We start from the raw sequence: 21,965 nt of genomic DNA, 5'->3' as shown, positions 1-21,965 counted from the left end.
GGAATACTGAAAATTGCGTGATGAATTTTTTGTTTTTTCAACTGTGCTTTCAGAATTACAAGGGGTTGCTAATTCTCAAAGACAGTTACCTTCATAACAGACATGTGTAGTTTTGAACATGATGTCAATACATTTATAAAAATCCCTTTTACCATAGATGTGGCAGAAATTTTGTCAATTTTTATGGAAGTGTCAAAGTTAAACAGACACCGGAGAAAAGGCTCACGCTGTAGTTTTGACCTTCTCATATTGCTGTCAGCTTCTTCAAATTGCAAATCGACTTTACAAGCTATTTTAAAGATGGAAGGGGGAACTTTCAAAACCATCCATTTGAATTACAGTACTTAATATTTCCGTGTGTGCACCATATGTACGTACATAAAAATATTGATACTTATGAAAGTTAGGGAAATGAATAGTTTCTCACCATTTGTTGCGTGCACAAATAGATCTGATCCATGAAAAGATGAGGGAGCTTGCTACTGATGGCTGCCCTTCTTGGAAGCAGGTCGTTGTCCATCAGACTCAGTATAATATTGTAAAAAAAAAAACTGTATGATAATATTATAAAAGAATGAAAATATACAGTTATACCTCTGAGCCATGACCTAAAGGTCATGCAGAGAAAGTGTGTGTCCCTGGAGGTACTGAGCATAGGTTAAGCCATAAGGCAGTTTTTTTTTTTTTTTAAATTTCTTGTATATTATCTGTTCTATCAGTTTAGTGCCAGATGTCCTTTCTCTGTGTGCTCCTGGCATCCTGTACTTAACGCGATAGTAACACTTACCAACGCTGGACTGGAACTGCTTCCTGCTTCTAGATTAAGAGCCCCATGAGATCAGGGCCAGTGGCTAGCTGGTTTCTGTGTCTCCGGCACTGCACAGGGCCTGGCATAAGATAGGGCCTAACAAAGGTTTGTTGAAACAGCAAATGCATGAATGGTTGGGGGAGGGGGTGATAAAAATGATAAAATGAAAAACATTTCAAGTAGTGTTGGTTGATGCTCTCCTTCCTTCCTTCCATTTCCTATCTTCCCATAGAACACCACTGGGTGCTGTTATTTGATATTGACTGTTGTCTCCGAGCCACCTATAAGTTATTGTATTAGTTTATTTTATGTTTCCTTACTGTATCCTAGCTTCTTGCTTTGTTTTGTTTTGATATGCCCACATGGGTTGCTTGAGCGAGCTAGCTTGATTATTTTTGCCTTTGGGGCTCTGATGTCCTGTCATCAGATGGCTAGAGCTGTTTATCAGGTATATGAGCTTATGAGTCCATTCACTTTTCTTGTGTGGATTCAGCTCAGGTGTCCAGGTAGCCGGTCATCAAGTGTGTGGTACAGGCTCTGTCCTACAGTCTTAGAGGGGCAGGGGTGTTCAGTGTAGGTGCTGGTATCTGGTTGCAGTAGGGGGTCATGCTCTGAACAAGGCAGAGGGCTGAGAATCATCCCCCAAGTGTCTCTGAGGAAAACACATCTCTCTTCCCTAGAGCGTACAGGTGGGTGGGTTCCGTAGCTGGACTATGGGCACCCAATGCTTTGGTTGTAAGGGCTGGGAGATACCAGTTATCCTTGGACCCCTGTCACAGGTGGCTGGGTGACCTGAGTGAAGCCACCAGTTCTCAGGCCCCTGATGTGGGTAGGTGAGGACCCTGTTTAATAGCAAAGTGGTGTCAAACATCAAACACCCATCTCTCCACCGCACAGCTGAAACAGTTGCCGTCTGCCAACAAGGACCTATTCTCCTGAAATAGGGCCACAAAGGTCCATGCAGAGGGGAAAGGTACTCAAAGTCCATGGACTGTTTATGCCTGGACAAGAGCCATTTCTGCCCTGAGCTCCCTAGGTTAGTGGAGCTGGCAGATTATCTTTTCCCCCAATTGTGAATTCATTCCTTCTCCGAGGCTGGGAGAATGGCTCAGGATGCTCAACAGGACCTATCTCAGGCCCAGGGAAATCCACAGCCACTGAAGCTGACTTGGGGGTGGAGGAGGCACGGCAAAATACATGCATGTACTTAGCTTTTGCCAAGAGCGCTGTTCTTCTCTGGTTCCGGAGGTGTGAGTAGGCTGTGTGGCTGGCCGCTTCTCCACGAGGAAACTGTGGCCGAATACTACCACCAGCTGGCTGTAGCTGCTCCGGGGAATGGTGCCTGAGGGATCCCCATGATTCAGGTCTGGTAACTCCTCTCCGCTTCTGAACTGTCTCTTCCTCCCCCTGCCGCTGTCTGTTTTCTGACTTGGCTTTTGATGTTCAGGGCTCCTAGCTTGTCATAAATATAATCGTTTCCTTTTTTTTTCCGGGTCATTGTTGTAAGAGAGTTCACCGGAAGCATCTGACTGCCATCTTGGCCTCACCTCCCTGGGTGCTATTATTGTTAGTTGCCTTTGAGTCGATTCAAACTGATGGAGACCCCATGTGTGCAGAGTAGAACTGCTCCATGGGGTTTTCAAGGGTGTGACTTTTTGGAAGCAGATCAACAGGGCATCTCTGGGTGGGTTCAGACCACCAGACTTTCTGGCTAGTAGTCAAGTGCTTTACCATCTGTGCTACCCAGGGACACCTCCACCAGGTGCTAAAAGAACCAAACCAAAACACACTGTCATCGAGTCAATTCTGATTCATAGCAAAATCATCCCGCGGCTCCTCCCTTCAAAACACAATTGTAAAAGGTTGAGCATTTCTTGCAGCTATCACTAAAATAATTTTTTTTTTTTGTTTTAAAGAACAGAAATTTATTTTCTCATAGTTCTGGAACTTAAAATATAAAATTAGGGTCTCAGTTGTGTTGATTCCTTCCTTGTCAGTAGCCCTGGGCACCCCCTGGTCCCTTGGGCTTCCTTGGCTTATAGAAAATCCACACATGGCATATGTCTTCCCTTGTGTATGTATTTGTGTCTATGCTGGTCTTTTTTTATTATTATTATTATTATTGTGCTTTAAGTGAAACTTTACAAATCAAGTCAGTCTCTCACATAAAAACTTATATACGCCTTGCTACATACTCCCAATTACTCTCCCCCTAATGAGACAGCCCACCCTCTCCATCCACCCTCTCTTTTCGTGTCCATTTCACCAGCTTCTAACCCCCCCACCCTCTCATCTCCCTCCAGGCAGGAGATGCCAACATAGTCTCAAGTGTCCACCTGATCCAAGAAGCTCACTCCTCACCAGCATCCCTCTCCAACCTATTCTCCAGTCCAATCCATGTCTGAAGAGTTGGCTTTGGGAATGGTTCCTGTCCTGGGGCAACAGAAGGTCTGGGGGCCATGACCACCGGGGCCCTTCCAGTCTCAGTCAGAACATTAAGTCTGGTCTTTTTATGAGAATTTGGGGTCTGCGTCCCACTGCTCTCCTGCTCCCTCAGGGGTTCTCTGTTGTGTTCCCTGTCAGGGTAGTCATCGGCCGTAGCTGGCCACCGTCTAGTTCTTCTGGTCTCAGGATGATGTCGTCTCTGGTTCGTGTGGCCCTTTCTGTCTCTTGGGCTTGTAATTACCTTGTGTCCTTGGTGTTCTTCATTCTCCTTTGATCCAGGTAGGTTGAGACCAATTGATGCATCTTAGATGGCTGCTTGCTAGCATTTAAGACCCCAGATGCCACTCTTCAAAGTGGGATGCAGAATGTTTTCTTAATAGATTTTATTATGCCAATTGACTTAGGTGTCGCCTGAAATCATGGTCCCCAAACCCCTGCCCTTGATACACTGGACTTCAAAGCATTCAGTTTATTCAGGAAACTTCTTTGCTTTTGGTTTAGTGCAGTTGTGCTGACCTCCCCTGTATTGCGTGCTGTCTTTCACTTCACCTGAAGTAGTTCTTATCTACCAACTAATTAGTGAATACCCCTCTCCCACCCTCCCACCCTCCCTCCTCTTGTAACCACAAAAGAATGTGTTCTTCTCAGTTTAAACTATTTCTCAAGTTCTTATAATAGTGGTCTTGTACAGTATTTGTCCTTTTGCAACTGACTAATTTCATTCAGCATAATGCCTTCCAGGTTCCTCCATGTTCTGAAATGTTTCACAGATTCCTCACTGTTCTTTATCGATGTGTAGTATTCCATTGTGTGAATATACCATAATTTATTTATCCATTCATCTGTTGATGGGCATCTTGGTTACTTCCATGTTTTTGCTATTGTAAACAGTGCTGCAATAAACATGGGTGTGCATATATCTGTTTGTGTAAAGGCTCTTATTTCTCTAGGATATATTCCAAGGAGTGGGATGGCTGGATTGTATGGTAGTTCTATTTCTAGCTTTTTAAGGAAGCACCAAATTGATTTCCAAATTGGTTGTACCATTTGACATTCCCACCAGCAGTGTTCCTATCTCTCCACAGCCTCTCCAACGTTTATTATTTTGTGTTTTTTGGATTAATGCCAGCCTTGTTGGAGTGAGATGAAATCTCATTGTAGTTTTGATCTGCATTTCTCTAATGGCTAATGATCGTGAACATTTCCTCATGTATCTGTTAGCTGTCTGATGTCTTCTTTAGTGAAGTGTCTATTCATATCTTTTGCCCATATTTTAATACAGTTATTTGTCTTTTTGTAGCTAAGTTTTAGCAGAATCATGTAGATTTTAGAGATCAGACGCCGATTGGAAATGTCATAGCTAAAACTTTTTCCCAGTCTGTAGATAGTCTTTTTACTGTTTTGGTGAGATCTTTGGATGAGCATAGGTGTTTGATTTTTAGGAGCTCCCAGTTATCTAGTTTTTCTTCTGCATTCTTAATAATGTTTTGTATACTGTTTATGCCATGTATTAAGGCTCCTAGCATTGTCCCTATTTTTTCTTCCATGATCTTTATCATTTTGGATTTTATATTTAGGCCTTTGATCCATTTTGAGCTCTTTTTTGTGTGTGGAGTGAGGTATGGGTCTTGTTTCATTTTTTTTGCAGATGGATCAAAATAATTTTTAAACATTTTATTGTGTTAAAATATAGATAACATAAATATTTGGGCTTTTAAACCATTTTTAAGCATATAATTCAGTGACATTAATTACATTCCCCATGTTATGGAAGCATCACCCCCATCTATTTCCATAAGATTTTCATTGCCCCAAAGAGAAACTCAATACCCCTTATAACAATAACCTGCCATTCCTCTTTCCCCAACCCCTGCTAACCGCTAATAAACTTTGCCTATTCTATATATTTCATATAAGTGGGATCATACAATACAATACATTTCATATAAGTGGAATTATATAAGTGGGATCATACCTGCCTGAGGTTATAACAAAAGTTGGTAGCTAATAGATTTTGGAATCTACCGGTTTCTATATCCCTGCCATTATGTTGCAGGGGTTGACCACCTGGATAAAACCTTTGTGTTAAGTCAGTGATTCTGGATCAGAGGCATTCTATCCGTCTGCTAACCTCCTTTGGAGGCATGTAAAGCTCTCTGCTCTTTACCTCTAGTCTTGCTTTCTAGCCTTAGCCAGCCTCTATCCCATACTCTGTATTCAAACCCCATCAGACCCTGATTCCTGCACCTACTCCACTTTGGTGCTGTTTCTTCCATCTGCAATGTCTCTGTCTATTCCCCTGTCCATGAATTTGCATCGTAATCAATTATCAAGGCCCATCTCAAATGCCCCATCATCTATGAAACCTTACTTTTTCTCCTTCCCTCAATTTAGATGTAACAATCTCTCCCGCCATATTCTGTATTTCTGTTACAGCACATAGTGTACTCTGAAGTCCCTGGGTGGCACAAGTGGTTAAGTGCTTGACTACTAACCAAAGGGTTTGCAGTTTGAACCCATATCACCCAGAGGCACCTCAGAAGAAAGGCCTGACAATCTATTTCTGAAAAATTAGCTGCTGGAAACCCTATGGAGCAGTTCTATTATGCAACACATGGGGGTCATCATGAGCTGGAGTCAACTCTATGTCAACTGTTTTTGTTTTGTTTTATCGGGTGGCACAAATGGTTAAGCACTTGACTACGAGCCAAAAGGTTGGTGGTTCCAACTCACCCAGAGGCACCTTGGAAGATAGGCTTGGTGATCTGCTTCCAGAAGGTGACATCCTTGAAAACCTTATGGAGCAATTCTACTCTGCACACATAGGGTTGCCATAAGTTGAAATCGACTTGACAGCAACTAACAGCAGGAACACCTTTGTATTAAAGGGTCCTTATAAAAACTAAGGAAACCCTGGTGACATAGTGGTTAAGAGCTACGGCTGCTAACCAAAAGGTCAGCAGTTCAAATCTACTGGGCGCTCCTTGGAAACCGTATGGGGCAGTTGTACTCTGTCCTATAGGGTTGCTATGAGTCAGAACTGACTGGATGGTAACGGGTTTTTGGTTTATATAAAAACCAAACCAAACCTGTTGCCATCGAGTTGAGCAGCAGGTGGGTTTGAACTGCCAACCTTTTGGTTAGCAGCCAAGCTCTTAACTACTATGCCACTAGGACTCCAAAGGGTCCCCTAGGTGGTGCAAATGGTTAGCAGTTCAAACCTACCCAGCAGTATTGTGGAAGAAATGGTCTGATGATCTGCTTTCTTTAAGATTACACCCAAGACCTAATACTGTTTCTAGTGTTTCTTTTCTACCTTCTAGTTTGTTGTGTAGTGTCTGGGCTCTTAAAAGCTTGCATGTGGTCATCCAAGGCACAAAAATTGGTCTCTATTTGCCTGGAGCAACAGAGTAAGAAGGAGAGTCAAATAGGAGGAGGAAATGGAATTGTGGCTAATTGCTTCCATGAAACACTGCCTTTCTTTCCATGAGACCAGAACAATTAGATGGTGCCTGGCTACCATTACTGAACATTTTGACCAAAGATTCTATAGCAGAATCCTGATCAAAAGGGGGAAAATGTAGAACAGAATTCTGAATTCTCATGGACTCCAGACTTTCTGGAGCCGTGGAGGCTGGATGGACCCTGAAACTATTGCGTCGAGTTAATTTTTAAAACTTAAATCAAAACATCCCCTGAAGTCTTTAAACCAAGCAGTAAAAAAAAAAAAAAAAAAAAGCAGTAGGTTACCTTAATTAGTACAAAATGTTCGTGTTGAGCATCATACTCTTTTAAAGAAAGATCTGTATGGGATCAAATTGACAACACCAACTTGAAAAGTCAGATAGTAAGGTTAGGGGGCATCGAGTTTATGTTAATGGAGGAGGAACAATTTGGGAAAGAAGGGTGAGAATGGTTGTAGAACCGTGAAGAATGTAATCAGTGTCACTGAATTGTACGTGTATAAATTATTGAATTGGTATATGTTTTGTGGTATATATTTTCAACAACAACAACAAAAATGATTACAGTCTTGAAAACCTTGTGGAGCAGTCCAACTCTGTAACATATGGGGTCGCCGTGAGTCGGAATTGACTCCATGGCAACAACAACAACCTAGTATTATGACCAGGTGTTTATATGTCTGTATCTTCTGTTAATTTTTAAGCTTTGTGAGCTTTATGTTTCCATGATCTATAGCACCTGGCAAAGAGAACCAAATAGGAACTCAGTACATGTTTGGGCAATAGATTGACAGTGGGTTGGAGGGAGGATCCCGTAGGTGTCAGCCAGCAGAAGAGGCATTTAGCATGAATCTTGGTTTGTTTGTTTGTTTTAAGTGTAGAAATATGCAAGTTTTTCTTACTGTACCTTTATGGTAGAACAAAAGACTGCATAGTTCTACTGTAGTCTAATGGGAATTCATTTTGTGATGGTTTTACAATTACCCATTTATTTGTTCCACCTTTTAAAGCATAACACTTGTCAAGATGACACTTTGTTGCGTGTGCTAAATCATTACTGTTTGGAGATGGCATAGAGTATCTGACGTTCAGATTGAAAAGGAAAAATTACACTCATAGAATCCCATCTGCCTTGTGAGAGGATTTAGGACTCAGAACAAAACCAGATTTTATCTGGGCATGTCAGTAATTGGGAACTTTCAAAGACAAGATTGCCAAAAGTAAGCATCATTGTTAAGAATGTCCGGCTGTAAAAATTATGGCATTTCTTGGAAAAGATTGTTTATAAACATGCTTGATATGGTTTGGGATGGCACCCATCTTGAAAGAAAGTGGGAGGTTATAGAGCCATAGCTGGGTGGTTACTTGCATTAGAGCTAATTGAGTGTATGCTTCTGAGAGCAGGTATTAGATGGCCTGCCCGAAGGTTAGGGAACCAAAGATGACATCATAAAAGCTTTTCTAAATCTACTAGATTTTACCTTGTGTATGAATAGTGCTTGGCACCTGGTAATTGTTCAATAGGTGTCTCTCGAATGATTAAGTGCATGAATGGGAACCTTTCTCAGCCTACTTCCTCACCTGTAAGATGAGAGTTTTTGGTTCGTTTTTTGGTGAAAATATACACAACAAAACATACACCACTTCAACAATTCCTACATGTACAATTCAGTGACATGAGTTACATTCTTCAGGTCATGCCATCTTCTTTGGAAACTTTTTCCAAACTATTTCACCATTATTAACACAAACTTACTGCCCACCCTAAGCTTCTCATCTATCCTGTTGAGCCGTTGTTGCTAACTGATTACATATAGGTAACTCTTTGCACCACTCGTCTGTCAGTTTGTTGTGCTGTGGGGGCTTGCATGTTGCTGCGATACTGGAAGCTATGCCACTGGTATTCAGATACAAGCAGGGCCACCCATGGAGATCAGGTTTCAGCTGAGCTTCCAGACTAAGACAGACTAGGAAGAAGGACCCAGCAGTCTACTTCTGAAAAGCATTAGCCAGTGAAAACCTTATGAAAAGCTGCGGAACATTGTCTGATATAGTGCTGGAAGATGAGCCCCCCAGGTTGGAAGGCACTCAAAATAAGACTGGGGAAGAGCTGCTTCCTCAAAGTAGAGTCGACCTTAATGATGTGGATGGAGTCAAGCTTTCAGGACCTTCGTTGCTGATGTGGCATGACTCAAAATGAGAAGAAACAGCTGCAAACATCCATTAATAATCAGCATGTGGAATGTACAAAGAATGAATCTGTAAAAACAGGAAGTTGTCAAAAATGAAATGGAATGCATAAATATCCATGTCCTAGGCATTAGTGAGCTGAAATGGACTGGTACTGGCCATTTTGAATTGGACAATCACATGGTCTGCTATGCCAGGAATGGCAACTGGAACAGGAATGGTGTTGCATTCATCCTCAAAAAGAACATTTTGATATATCCTGAAGTACAACGTTGTTATTCATAGGATAATATCCATAAACCTACAAGGAAGACCGGTTAATATGACCATTATTCAAATTTATGCACCAACCACTAAGGCCAAATATGAAGAAATTGAAAATTTTTACCAACTCCTGCAGTCTGAAATTGATCAAACACACAATCAGGATGCATTGAAAATTACTGGTGTTTGGAATGTGAAAGTTGGAAACAAAGAAGAAGGATCAGTAGTTGGAAAATATGGCCTTGGAGATAGAAACAATGCCGGAGATCCCATGATAGAATTTTGCAAGACCAATGACTTGTTCACTGCAAATACCTTTTTTCAACAACATAAATGGCAACTATGCACGTGAACCTCACCAGCTGGAAAACACAGAAATCAAATCTACTACGTCTGTCGAAAGATATGATAGAAAATCTCAATATCTGTCAGAACAAGGACAGGGGCCACTTCAGAACAGACCATCAATTTCTCATATGCAAATTCAAGTTGAAGCTGGAGAAAATTAAATCAAGTCCTCACTAGCCAAAGTACGACCTGGAGTATATCCCACCTGAATTTAGAGACCATCTCAAGAACGGATTTGATGAATTGAGCACTAATGACAGAAGACCAGATGAGCTGTGGGATGACATCAAGGACATCATCCGCGAAGAAAGCAAACGGTCATTGAAAAGACAGGAAAGAAAGAAAAGACCAAAGTGGGTATCAGAAGAGACTCTGAAACTTGCTCTTGAATGTAGAGTAGCTAATGCGAATGGAAGAAATGATGAAGACCTGAAAGGAAGATTTTGAAGGACAGCTTGAGAAGACAAAGTATTAAAATGAAATGTGCAAAGACTGGGAGATAGAAAACTAAAAAGGAAGAACATGCTCAGCATTTCTCAAGCTGAAAGAACTGAAGAAAAAATTCAAGCCTTGAGTTGTAATATTGAAGGATTCTATGGGCAAAATCTTTCTCCATAAAGGGGCATCAGGATTGCTTGCTGAAAGTGAAGAGGTCTTGAAGCACTTATGATGAAGATCAAAGTTTACAGCCTCCAGAGTGGATTACACCTCAACATAAAGAAAACAAAAACCCTCACAACTGGACCAATAAGCAATATCATGATAAACAGAAAATACTGAAGTTGTCAAGGATTTCATCTTACTTTTATCCACAATTAACACCCATGGAAGCAACAGTCAAAGGTCATCTGACAGAATGTGGAAGTTATCAACAATATCAATAATATCACAGGCAGATAAAATTTTGCTGAAGATTATTCAAAAATAGCTGTAACTGCACACCCACAGGGAAATGTCAGAAATTCAAGCCAGATTCAGAAGAGGATGCAGAATGGGAGATATCATTGCTGATGTCAGATGGATCTTGGCTGAGAGGAGACAATACCAGAAAAATGTTTACCTGTGTTTTATTGACTATGCAAAGGCATTTGACTATGTGAATCACAACGCATTATGGATAACACTGGAAAGAGCAGGAATTCCAGAACACACACTTGTGCTGATGAGGAATCTATACATGGATCAAGAGGCAGTTGTTCGAATAGAACAAGGGGGTACTCCGTGGTTTAAAATCAAGAAAGTGTGCATCAGGGTTGTATCCTTTCACCATACTTATTCAATCTGTATGCTGAGCAAATAATCTGAGAAGCTGGACTATATGAAGAAGAACACGGCATCAGGATTGGAGGAAGACTCAGTAACAACCTGCAGTACAGAGAAGACACAACCTTACTTGCTTAAAGTGAAGAGGACTTGAAGCACTTATGATGAAAATAAAAAACTACAGCCTTCAATATGAATTGCACTTCAACATAAAGAAAACAAAACTCCTCACAACTGGACCAATAAGCAACATCATGGTAAATGAAGAAAAGTTTGAAGTTTTCAAGGATTTAATTTAATTTTAACAATCAACACCCATGGAAGCAGCAGTCAACAAAGCAAACGACATAATGCATTGGGCAAATCTGCTGCAAAAGACTTCTTTAAAGTGTTAAAAAGTAAAGATGTCATTTTGAGGATTGAGGTGTGCCTGACCCAAGCCATGGTATTTTCAATTGCCCCATGTACATGTGAAAGCCAGGAGAATGAACAAATCTGTCTTCGAAGAAGAACAGCCCAAATACTCTTCTTCCTAGTCAGATTTGTTCATTCTTCTTGTGCCCATGGTATAGTCAATATTCTTGGCCAACACTATAATTCAAAGGCACCAGTGCTTCTTATGTCTTCTGTATTCATCGTGCAGCTTTTGCATGAGTACGAGGCAATTGAAATTACTGTGGCTTGGGTTAAGAACCGATGGTGCTGAAGGAAGTCCGAGGTGTACTTACTGGAGGCATTGGCAAAAAACAAGGCTTCAGGAATTGATGCAATATCAGCTGAGATGTTTCAACAAACAGATGCAGCACTGGACGTGTTCACTCTATGCCAAAATATTTGAAGACAGCTACCTGGCCAACCAACTGGAAGAGATCCACATATGTGCCCATACCAAAGAAAGATGATCCAACACAACGTGGAAATTATTGATTAATATCACATGTAAGTAAAATTTTGCTGAAGATCATTCAAAAGCAGTTGCAGCTGTACATCGACAAGGCCCAAGCCCAAGCCAAGCCCAGTGCCACTGAGTCGAATCCGACTCATAGCAACCCTAGAGGACAGAGTAGAACTGCCCCGTAGAGTTTCCAAGGAGCGCCTGGCAGATTTGAACTGCCAAGCAACTGTAGCACTTAACCACCATGCCACCAGGGTTTCCCATCAACAAGGAGCTGCCAGAAATTCAAGCCAGATTCAGAAGAGGATGTGGAACAAGGGATATGATTGCTGATGTCAGATGGATCTTTGCTGAAAGCAGAGAATACCAGAAAGACGTTTACCTGTGTTTTATTGACTATGCAAAGGCATTCGACTGTGTGGGTCATAAAAAATTTACGGACAACTTTGCGAAGAGTCGAAATTCCAGAACACTTAATTATGCTCATGAGGAACCTTTACATAGATTAAGAAGCAGTTGTTCAGACAGAACAAGGGGATACTGACTGGTTTAAAGTCAGGAAAGGTGTGCGTCAAGGTTGTATTCTCTCACCATACCTATTCAATCTGTATGCTGAGCAAATAATCCGAGAAGCTGGACTATATGAAGAAGAACAGGGCATAAGGATTGGAGGAAGACTCGTTAACAACCTGAGATATGCAGATGACACAACCTTGTTTGCTGTAAGTGAAGAGAACTGAAACACTTATTGATGAAGATCAAACACCACAGCCTTCAGTATGGATAGCACCTCAACACAAAGAAAACAAAAATCTTCACAATTGGACCCATAAGCAACATTATGATAAATGCAGAAAAGAATGACGTTGTCAAGTATTTCATGTTGCTTAGATTCACAATCAACACCCACGGAAGCAGCAGTAAGGAAATCAAACGACACATTGTACGGGGCAAATTTGCTGCAAAAGACCTCTTTAAATAGTTAAAAACCAAAGATGTCACTTTAAGGACTAAGGTGCACCTGGCCCAAGCCATGATATTTTCAGTCACCTCATATGCATGTGAAAGCTGGACAATGAATAATAAAAACCAAAGAACTGACGCCTTTGAATTATGGTGTTGGCAAAGAGTATTGAATATTCCATGGACCGCCAGAAGAATTAACAAGTCTGTAAACCCTGGTGCCGTAGTGGTAAATGCTATGGCTGCTAACCAACGGGTCAGCAGTTCAAATCCGCCAGGTGCTCCTTGGAAACTCTATGGGGCAGTTCTACTCTGCCCTATAGGGTCGCTATGAGTTGGAATTGACTCCACGGCACTGGGTTTGGTTTGGTTTTTTGGACTTGGGAGAAGTGCAGCCAGAGTGCTCTTTGGAAAGGAGAATGGCAAGACTTCATCTCATGTACTCTGGACATGTTATTAGGAGGGACGAGTCCCTGGAGAAGGACATCATGCTTGGTAAAGTAGAGGGTCAGGGAAAAAGAAGAAGACCCTAAATGAGATGTATTGACACAGTCTCTGCAACAACAGACTCAAGCATAACAATGATTGTGAAGATGGCGCAGGACCGAGCAGTGTGTTGTTCTGTTCTACATAGCGTCGCTAAGAGTTGGAACCAACTTGATGACACCTAACAACAACTTTTGGTTTCTTGCAGTAGTATTTTTTAATTTTCTTTATATAGGTCTTGTGCATACCTGGTTAGATTTATTCCTAAGTATTTTACCTTTTGGAGGGCTATTGTAAATGCTATTGTTTTTCTGATTTCCTTTTTGAAGTTCTCTTTGTTGGTGTGGAGGAATCCAACTGATTTTTTGTATGTTGATCTTTTATCTTGCTACTTTGCTGAATCCTTTGTTAGTTCCAGTAGCTTTCTTATGGAATCTTTGGGTTTTCTATGTATAGGACCATATCATGTGTGAATAGGGATAGTTTTACTTCTTCCTTATCAATTTCTTTTTCTTGCCTTATTCCTGCAGCTAGGACTTCCAGCACAATGTCGAATAGAGTGGTGATAAAAGCATTCTTTGCCTGGTTCCTGTTCTCGAGGTGAATGCTTCCAGTCTCTCTCCATTGAGAATAATGTTGGCTGTTGGTTTTCTATAAATACCTTTTATTTTGTTTAGCAATTTGCCTTATATTCTATTTTGCTGAGAGTTTTTTTTTTTTTGTTGTTAATCAGGAATGGGTGTTGGGCTTTATCAAATGCCTTTTCTTCATCAATTGGGATGATCATGTGATTCTTTATTTTTATTTATATGGTGGATTACAATGATAGATTTTCTAATGTTTAAACGTCCTTGCATACGACGTATGAATTCCACCTGGCTGTGATGTAGTTTTTTTTTTTTTTTAATACGCTGTTGAATTCTGTAGGCTAGAATTTTGCTAAGAACTTTTGTGGAGGTGGGGCCAAGATGGCGGAGTAGTCAGACACTTCCAATGAACCTTCTTACAACAAAGACCTCCCCCCCCAAAAAAAACAAGTGAAATGATTATGTTTATGACAAGCTAGGAGCCCTGAACATCAAAGGCAAAGTAAGAAAATGGACTGAGTGGCAGGGGGAGAGATATACAGTTGAGAAGCAGAGAGGATTTGCCAGACCTGAATTGTCAGCAACCTTCAGGCACCATTCCTGGGAGCAACTGTGCCAGGCTGGTGGTAGCATTCAGCCACAGTTTCTTCAGGGAGAAACAGCTGGCGGCACAGCCTACTCACATCTCCAGAACCAGAGAAAAACAGCACTCTCGGCAAAGGCTAAGTACTTGGTTATATTTTACCATGCCCCCAGGCCGCAAGCTGGCTTCAGTGGCTGTCGATTACCCTGGGCCTGAGATATGTCCACTGAGCTTCCTGAGCCATTTTCCCAGCCTTGGAGAAGGAATAAATTGACAAATGGAGCAAAAGATAATCTGCAGCTTCACTAACCTGGGGAGCTCAGGACAGAAGCAGCTCCTGTCCAAGCATAAACGGTCCATGGACTTTGAATGCCTTTCCTCCCTGCATGGACCTGTGTGAGCCTATTTCAGGAGAACAGTCCCCTGCTGGCAAACTGCAACTGTTTCAGCTGTGTGTTGGAGAGGTGGGTGTTTGATGTTTGACACCGCTTTGCCTATTAAACAGGGTCCTTGCCTACCCACATCAAGGGCCTAAGGACTGGTGGCTCCATTCAGGTCACCCAGCCACCTGCGGCAGGGGTCCAAGAATACCTGGTAACTCCCAGCCCCTACAGACAAAAATTTTGGATGCCCATGGTCTGCACAACATACCCACCTGTATGCTCTAGGGAAGAGGGACGCGCTTTCCTCAGAGACACTTGGGGGATGATTCTCAGCCCCCTGCCTTGTTCAGAGCGTGACCCCCAGCTGCAGCCAGGTACCGGTACCTACACCAATCACCCCTGCCCCTCTAAGACTGTAGGACAGAGCCTGTACCACACACTTGATGAGCAGCTACCTGGACACCTGAGCTGAATCCATACAAGAAAAGTGAATGGACTTCTAGGCTGATATACCTGATAATGGCTCTAGCCATCTGGTGACAGGACATTAGGGCTTCAAAAGTGAAAATAATCAAGCTGGCTCACTCGAGCAATGTATTTGGGCATAACAAAACAAGAAGCTAGGATACAGTAAGCAAACATAAAATAAACTAATACAATAACTTATAGATGGCTCAGAGACTACAGTCAGTATCAAATCACATAAAGAAGCAGACCATGATCGCTCCAACAAGCTCTCAAAACAAAGAATCAAGGGATCTTCAGGATGAAGGTGCCTTCCTGGAATTACCAGATGCAGAATACAAAAGATTAATATACAGAACTCTTCAAGACATCAGGAAGGAGATCAGGCAATACGTAGAATGAGCCAAAGAACACACAGATAAAGCAGCTGAAGAAAAAAGGTTATTCAAGAATGTAACTAAAAATTTAATAAGCTGCAAGAATCAGTAGAGAGACAGCAATCAGAAATTCAGAAGATTAACAATAAAATTACAGAATTAGACTACTCAATAGAAAGAGGAGCACAAGTGAGCACATGGAAGGCAGAATTGGTGAGATTGAAGATAAAGCAGTTGGCACCAATATATTTGAAGAAAAATTAGATAAAAGAGTTTAAAAAAATGAAGAAACTCTAAGAACCACGTGAGACTCTATCAAGATGTATAAGTTGTAAGTGATTGGAATACCACAACAGAGAGGGGTAACAGAAAATACAGAGAGAATTGTTGGAGATTTGTTGTCAGAAAACTTCCCTGATATCATGAAAGATGAGATGTAGAGTTCAAGATGCTCATTGAACTCTACATAAGGTAGATCTTAAAAGAAAGTCACTAAGACATAATCAAACTTATCAAAACCAAAGATAAAGAGAGAATTTTAAGAGCAGCTAAGGATAAACAAAAAGTCACCTATAAAGGAGAGTCAATAAGAATAAGCTCTGACTACTCAGTAGCAACCATGCAGGCAAGAAGGCAATGGGATGAATTACGTAAAACATTGAAGGAAAAAAATTGCCATCCAAGAATCATATATCCAGGAAAACTGTCTCAAATATGAAGGTGAAATTAGGACATTACCAGATAAACAGAAGTTTAGGGAATTTGTAAAAACCAAACCAAAACTACAAGAAATACTAAAGGGAGTTCTCTGGTTAGAAAATCAATAACATATCAGCCCAAGACTAGAACACTGGACAGAGCAATCAGATGTCAACCCAGATAGGGAAATCACAAAAATAAATCAAGAATAAAAAAAATGCTCAAAATGGGGAAACAGCAATGTCATTATGTAAAAGAAGACAACATTAAAATAAAAAAGAGGGACTAAGAAATGTAGTCATAGATCTTTCATATGGAGAGGAAGACAAGGTGATATAAAGAAATAAAAGTTAGGTTCAAACTTAGAAAAATAGGGGTAAATATTAAGGCAACCACAAAGGAGACTAACAGTCCTACTCATCAAAATAAAATACAAGAAAAAAATAGAGACTAAGCAGAAACAAAATCAACAACATGAATAAGAGGAAAAGACAATATATAAAGATAAACTACTCAGCACAAAAAATTAAGTGGGAAAAAGAAACTGTCAACAACACACAAAAAAAGACATCAAAATGATAGCATTAAACTCAAACCTATCCATAATTACGCTGAATGTAAATGGACTAAATGCACCCGTAAAGAAGACAGAGTGGCAGAATGGATATAAAAAAGATCCGTCTATATGCTGCCTACAAGAGACACACCTTAGACTTAGAGGCACAAACTAAAACTCAAAAGATGGAAAAAAATATATCAAGCAAACAACAATCAAAAAAGAGCTGGAGTGGCAATATTAATTTCTGACAAAATAGATTTTAAAGTTAAATCCATCAGAAGGGATAAGGAAGGACAATATATAATGATTAAAGGGACAATATACCAAGAAGATATAACCATATTAAATATTTATGCTCCCAATGACAGGGCTGCAAGATACATAAGACAAACTCTATCAGCATTGAAAAGTGAGATGGACAGCTCCACAATAATAGTAGGAGACTTTAACACACTACTTTCAGTGAAGGACAGAATATACAGAAAGAAGCTCAATAGAGACACGGAAGATCTAAATGCCACTATCAACCAACTTGACGTCATAGACATATACATATACATTCTCTAGAATAGACCACATATTAGGTCATAAAGCAGGCCTTAGCAGACTCCAAAACATCGAAACATTACAAAGTATCTTCTCTGACCATAAGGCTATAAAAGTAGAAATCAATAACAGAAAAAGCAGGGAAAAGAAATCAAACACTTGGAAACTGAAAAACCCTGCTCAAAAACAACTGGGTTATAGAAGACATCAAGGATGGAATAAAGAAATTCATAGAATCCAGTAAGAATGAAAACACTTCCTATCAGAACCTTTGGGACACAGCTGAAGTAGTGCTCAGAGGTCAATTTATATCAATAAAAGCACACATCCCAAAAGAAGAAAGGGCCAAAATCAAAGAATTATCCCTACAACTTGAACAAATAGAGAGCAACAAAAGAAACCCTCAGGCACCGGAAGAAAGCAAGTAATAAAAATTAGAAATAGAGAACAGAAAAACAATTGAAAGAGTTAAGAAGACCAAAAGTTGGTTCTTTGAAAAAATTAACAAAATTGATAAACAATTGGCCAAACTGAAAAAAGATAAACTGGAGAGGAAGCAAATAACGTGAAAAAAAAAAATGAGATGGGTGATATCACAACAGACCCAACTGAAATTAAAAGAATCAGATTACTACGAAAAATTGTACTTTATAACAAATTTGAAAACCTAGAAGAAATGGATGAATTTCTAGAAACACACTACCTACCTAAACTAACACAAACAGAGGTAGAACAACTAAATAAACCCATAACAAAAGATGAGATCGCAAAGGTAATCAAAAAACTCCCAACAAAAAAAAGCCCTGGCCTGGATCGCTTCACTGCAGAGTTCTACCAAACTTTCAGAGAAGAGTTAACACCACCACTACTAAAGGTATTTCAGAGCATGGAAAAGGACGGAATACTACCTAACTCATCATATGAAGCCAGCACGTCCCTGATACCAAAACCAGGTAAGGACACCACAAAAAAAGAAAATTATAGACCTATATCCCCCATGAACTTAGATGCAAAAATCCTCAACAAAATTCTTACTAATAGAATTTGACAGTATATCAAAGAAATAATTCACCATGACCAGGTGGGATTCATACCAGGTATGCAGGGATGGTTCAACATTAGAAAAACAATTAATGTAATATATATTTTTTTATCACATAAATGAAACAAAAGACAAGAGCCACATGATCTTATCAATTGGTGCAGAAAAGGCATTCAATAAAGGTCAACACTCATTCTTGATAAAAACTCTCAGCAAAATGGGAATAGAAGGAAAATTCCTCACATAATAAAGGGCATTTATACAAAGCCAACAGCCGACATCATCCTAAATGGAGAGAGTCTAAAAGCATTTGCCTTGAGATTGGGAACGAGACAAGGATGCCCTTTATCACCACTCTTATTCAACACTGTGCTGGAGTCAGAGCAATTAAGCTAGATAAAGAAATAAAGGGCATCCAGATTGGTAAGGAAGAAGTCAAAGTATCTCTATTTGCAGATGACGTGATCTTATGCACAGAAAACCCTAAAGAATCCTCAAGAAAACTACTGAAACTAATAGAAGAGTTCAGCAGAGTATCAGGATACAAGATAAATAAGATAAGCACAGAAAAATCAGTTGGATTCCTCTAAAACCCAAAACCAAACCCATTGCCGTCGAGTTGATGCCGACTCATAGCGACCCTATAGGACAGGGTAGAACTGCCCCATAGAGTTTCCAAGGAGTGCCTGGTGGATACAAACTGCCGACCTTTAGGTTAGCAGCACGTTGCACTCAATCAGTACGCCACCAGGGTTTCCTGGATTCCTCTACACCAACAAAAAGAACATCAAAGAGGAAATAACCAAATCAATACCATTTACAGTAGCCCCCAAGAAGATAAAGTACTCAGGAATAAATCTTACCAGAGATGTAAAAGACCTTTACAAAGAAAACTACAAGATACTACTGCAAGAAACCAAAAGGACCTACTTAAGTGGGAAAACATACCTTATTGGTATGAATTGACCTCTAAGCACTGCTTTTGCTGTATTCCCAAGGTTTTGGTAAGATGTATTTTCATTCTCTTTAAATTCTGGGAATTTTTTTGATTCCATCTTTGATTTCTTCAATCACGAAGTGGTTTTTAAGCAAGGTGTTATTCAGTTTCCATGTGTTTGATTTTTTTTTTCCTTGCTATTCCTGTTACTGATATCCACTTTTTTTGGTGTTGTGATCAGAAAAATGATGTGTCTTATTTCAGTGTTTTGGATTTTGTTAAGGCTTGCTTTGTGGCCTAAAATGTGGTCTCTTCTGGAGAATGTTCCATGTGCACTGGAAAAGAATGTATACTTTGCTGGTATTGGGTGGAGTATTCTGTACATGTCTATGAGGTCAGGTTGGTTGATTGTGGCCTTTAGATCTACTATATCTGTTATGGATTGAATTGGTCCCCCCAAAATATGTGCCAACGTAGTTAGGACATGGTTCCCAGTATTGTGTGATTGTTCACCATTTTGTCATCTGATGTGATTTTCCTATGTGTTGTAAATCCTAATCTCTGCCTGTGGCTAATTGAGGGTAGATTGGATTTCGTTAAGGAGGATTAGGGTGGGATGTAACACACTTGCTCAGATGGCATCCCTGATTCAGCGTAAGTGGAGTTTCCCTGTGGTGTGGCCTGTAACACTTTTTATCTTACAAGAGATAAAAGGAAAGAGAAGTGAGCAGAGAGTTGGGGACCTCACACCACCAAGAAATAAGCACCGGGAGCACAGCACATCCTTGGCACCTGGGGCTCTTGCGCTGAGAATCTCTTCAACTAGGAGAAGATTAATGACAGCGACCTTCCTCTACAGCCGACAGCGAGAGAAACCCTCCCCCTGGAACTGATGCCCTGAATTTGGAGTGGTAGCCTACTAGACTGTTGGAGAATAAATTTCTCTTTGTTAAAGCCACCCACTTGTGGTATTTCTGTCATAGCCGCACTAGATAACTAAGACAGTATCTTTTTTGAGTTTCTTTGTAGATGTTCTGTCCTTCACCAAAAGTGGCGTGTTGAAGTCTCCTACTATTATTGTGGAGCTGTTTATTTCTCTTTTCAATGCTGTTAGAGTTTGTTTTATGTATTTTGGAGCACTGTCAGTGGGTGTGTGTATGTTTATTACGGTTATGTCCTCCTTGTGTATTGACCCTTTAACCATTATATAGTGTCCTTCCTTATCTTTTATGGTGGATTTTGCTTTAAAGTCTATTTTATCAGAGATTAGTATTGCCACTCCTGCTCTTTTTTTTTTTTTTATCATTCTTTACTTGATTTATTTTTTTTCCATCCTTTGAGTTTTAGTAAGGTGTGTAAGGCGTGTCTCCTGTAAACAGCATATTGCTGGATCATGTTTTTTTAAACCATCCCGTGACTCTGTCTCTTTACTGGTCTATTTAATCTGTTTACATTCAGTATGACTGTCAATAGGTATGAGTTTACTGCTGTCATCTTGTTATACTTTTTTTTTTTGTATTGTTGATAGTTTCCTTGTTTGGCTTAATTTTCTGTGCTGAGTTCTTTTTGTTTGTGGATTTTCTTTTCATTTCTTCCATTATTGTTGATTTTGTGTTTACTATGTTTTCTTTTTTTTTTTTGGATGGGTAGGTTTGTTAACTTTCTTTGTGATTACCTTGAAATTTACCTTTATTTTCCTACGTTTAAATTAGTCTTTTATTTCTTGATATTTCCTTGTCTTCCTCTCCATATGAAAGTTCCACAACTGCACCATTGATTTAATTTCCAAAATTTTTAGCACTTTAAAAAGTCTTCCTATGAGAACCTGAGCTTATATCCCCACTTACACACCTATTTTTTATATTATAGAAGAAATATTAGTGATAGGTTTGTAATTTATAGTCAAGAAAGTAAGAGCTTGTTTCTTTTGTGCCCTGATCATATCTATGGAGCAAATTGGCACCGTTCTTTTTTTCCTTTAGTTTTCAGTTTGTGCCTGGCTGTGTTTGATTGTACAATCAGATGGTTCTTCACTAGAGTTCTTAAAGTGAAGAGCTGCTTGAATTAGGGTGGCTGGTCATTATTTTTAGGGTGTTTGTCAGGTTACCTATTGAGTTCTTATGCCGTCAAATCATTTCCAACTCATAGCAACCCTATATGACAGAGTAGAACTGCCCCATAAAGTTTCCTAGACTATAATCTGTATGGGAGCAGATCACCAGGTCTTTTCTCCCATGGAGCAGCTGGTGGGTTTGAACTGATGACCTTTTGGTTAGCAGTCGAGTGCTTAACCATTGTGCCACCAGGAATCCTTCATACTGATGTTAGTGCCCCGTATTTGACTTTCCCAATCATTCCTTTTCGGGTTGAGTATCTAATCCAAGTTAAGGGTGACCCATGCCTTTTATTTTGTAAGTAATTGAGCTTTCTACATGATACATGTTGGCAAGGATCCTAGCAAATGGGAATCTGGTCAACAAGGAACATGCTGCAATGTGGACTTAATTCAGCTTTGATGATCCCAGCTTTTTATTTTTCATGCTTTGGAGTAAAAGAATAGAAGGGTCATCAAGAAGAACCTTGTAAAACACACTTGTTCTCACTTTTATGTTTCATGATGAAATCTGTGTGGAAATTCAAAAGGGTCAGATACAAAGCTGG

This window comes from Loxodonta africana, chromosome X, assembly GCF_030014295.1.
Source record: "Loxodonta africana isolate mLoxAfr1 chromosome X, mLoxAfr1.hap2, whole genome shotgun sequence".
NCBI lineage: Eukaryota > Metazoa > Chordata > Mammalia > Proboscidea > Elephantidae > Loxodonta > Loxodonta africana.
Note: the sequence above shows the minus strand (reverse complement) of the source record.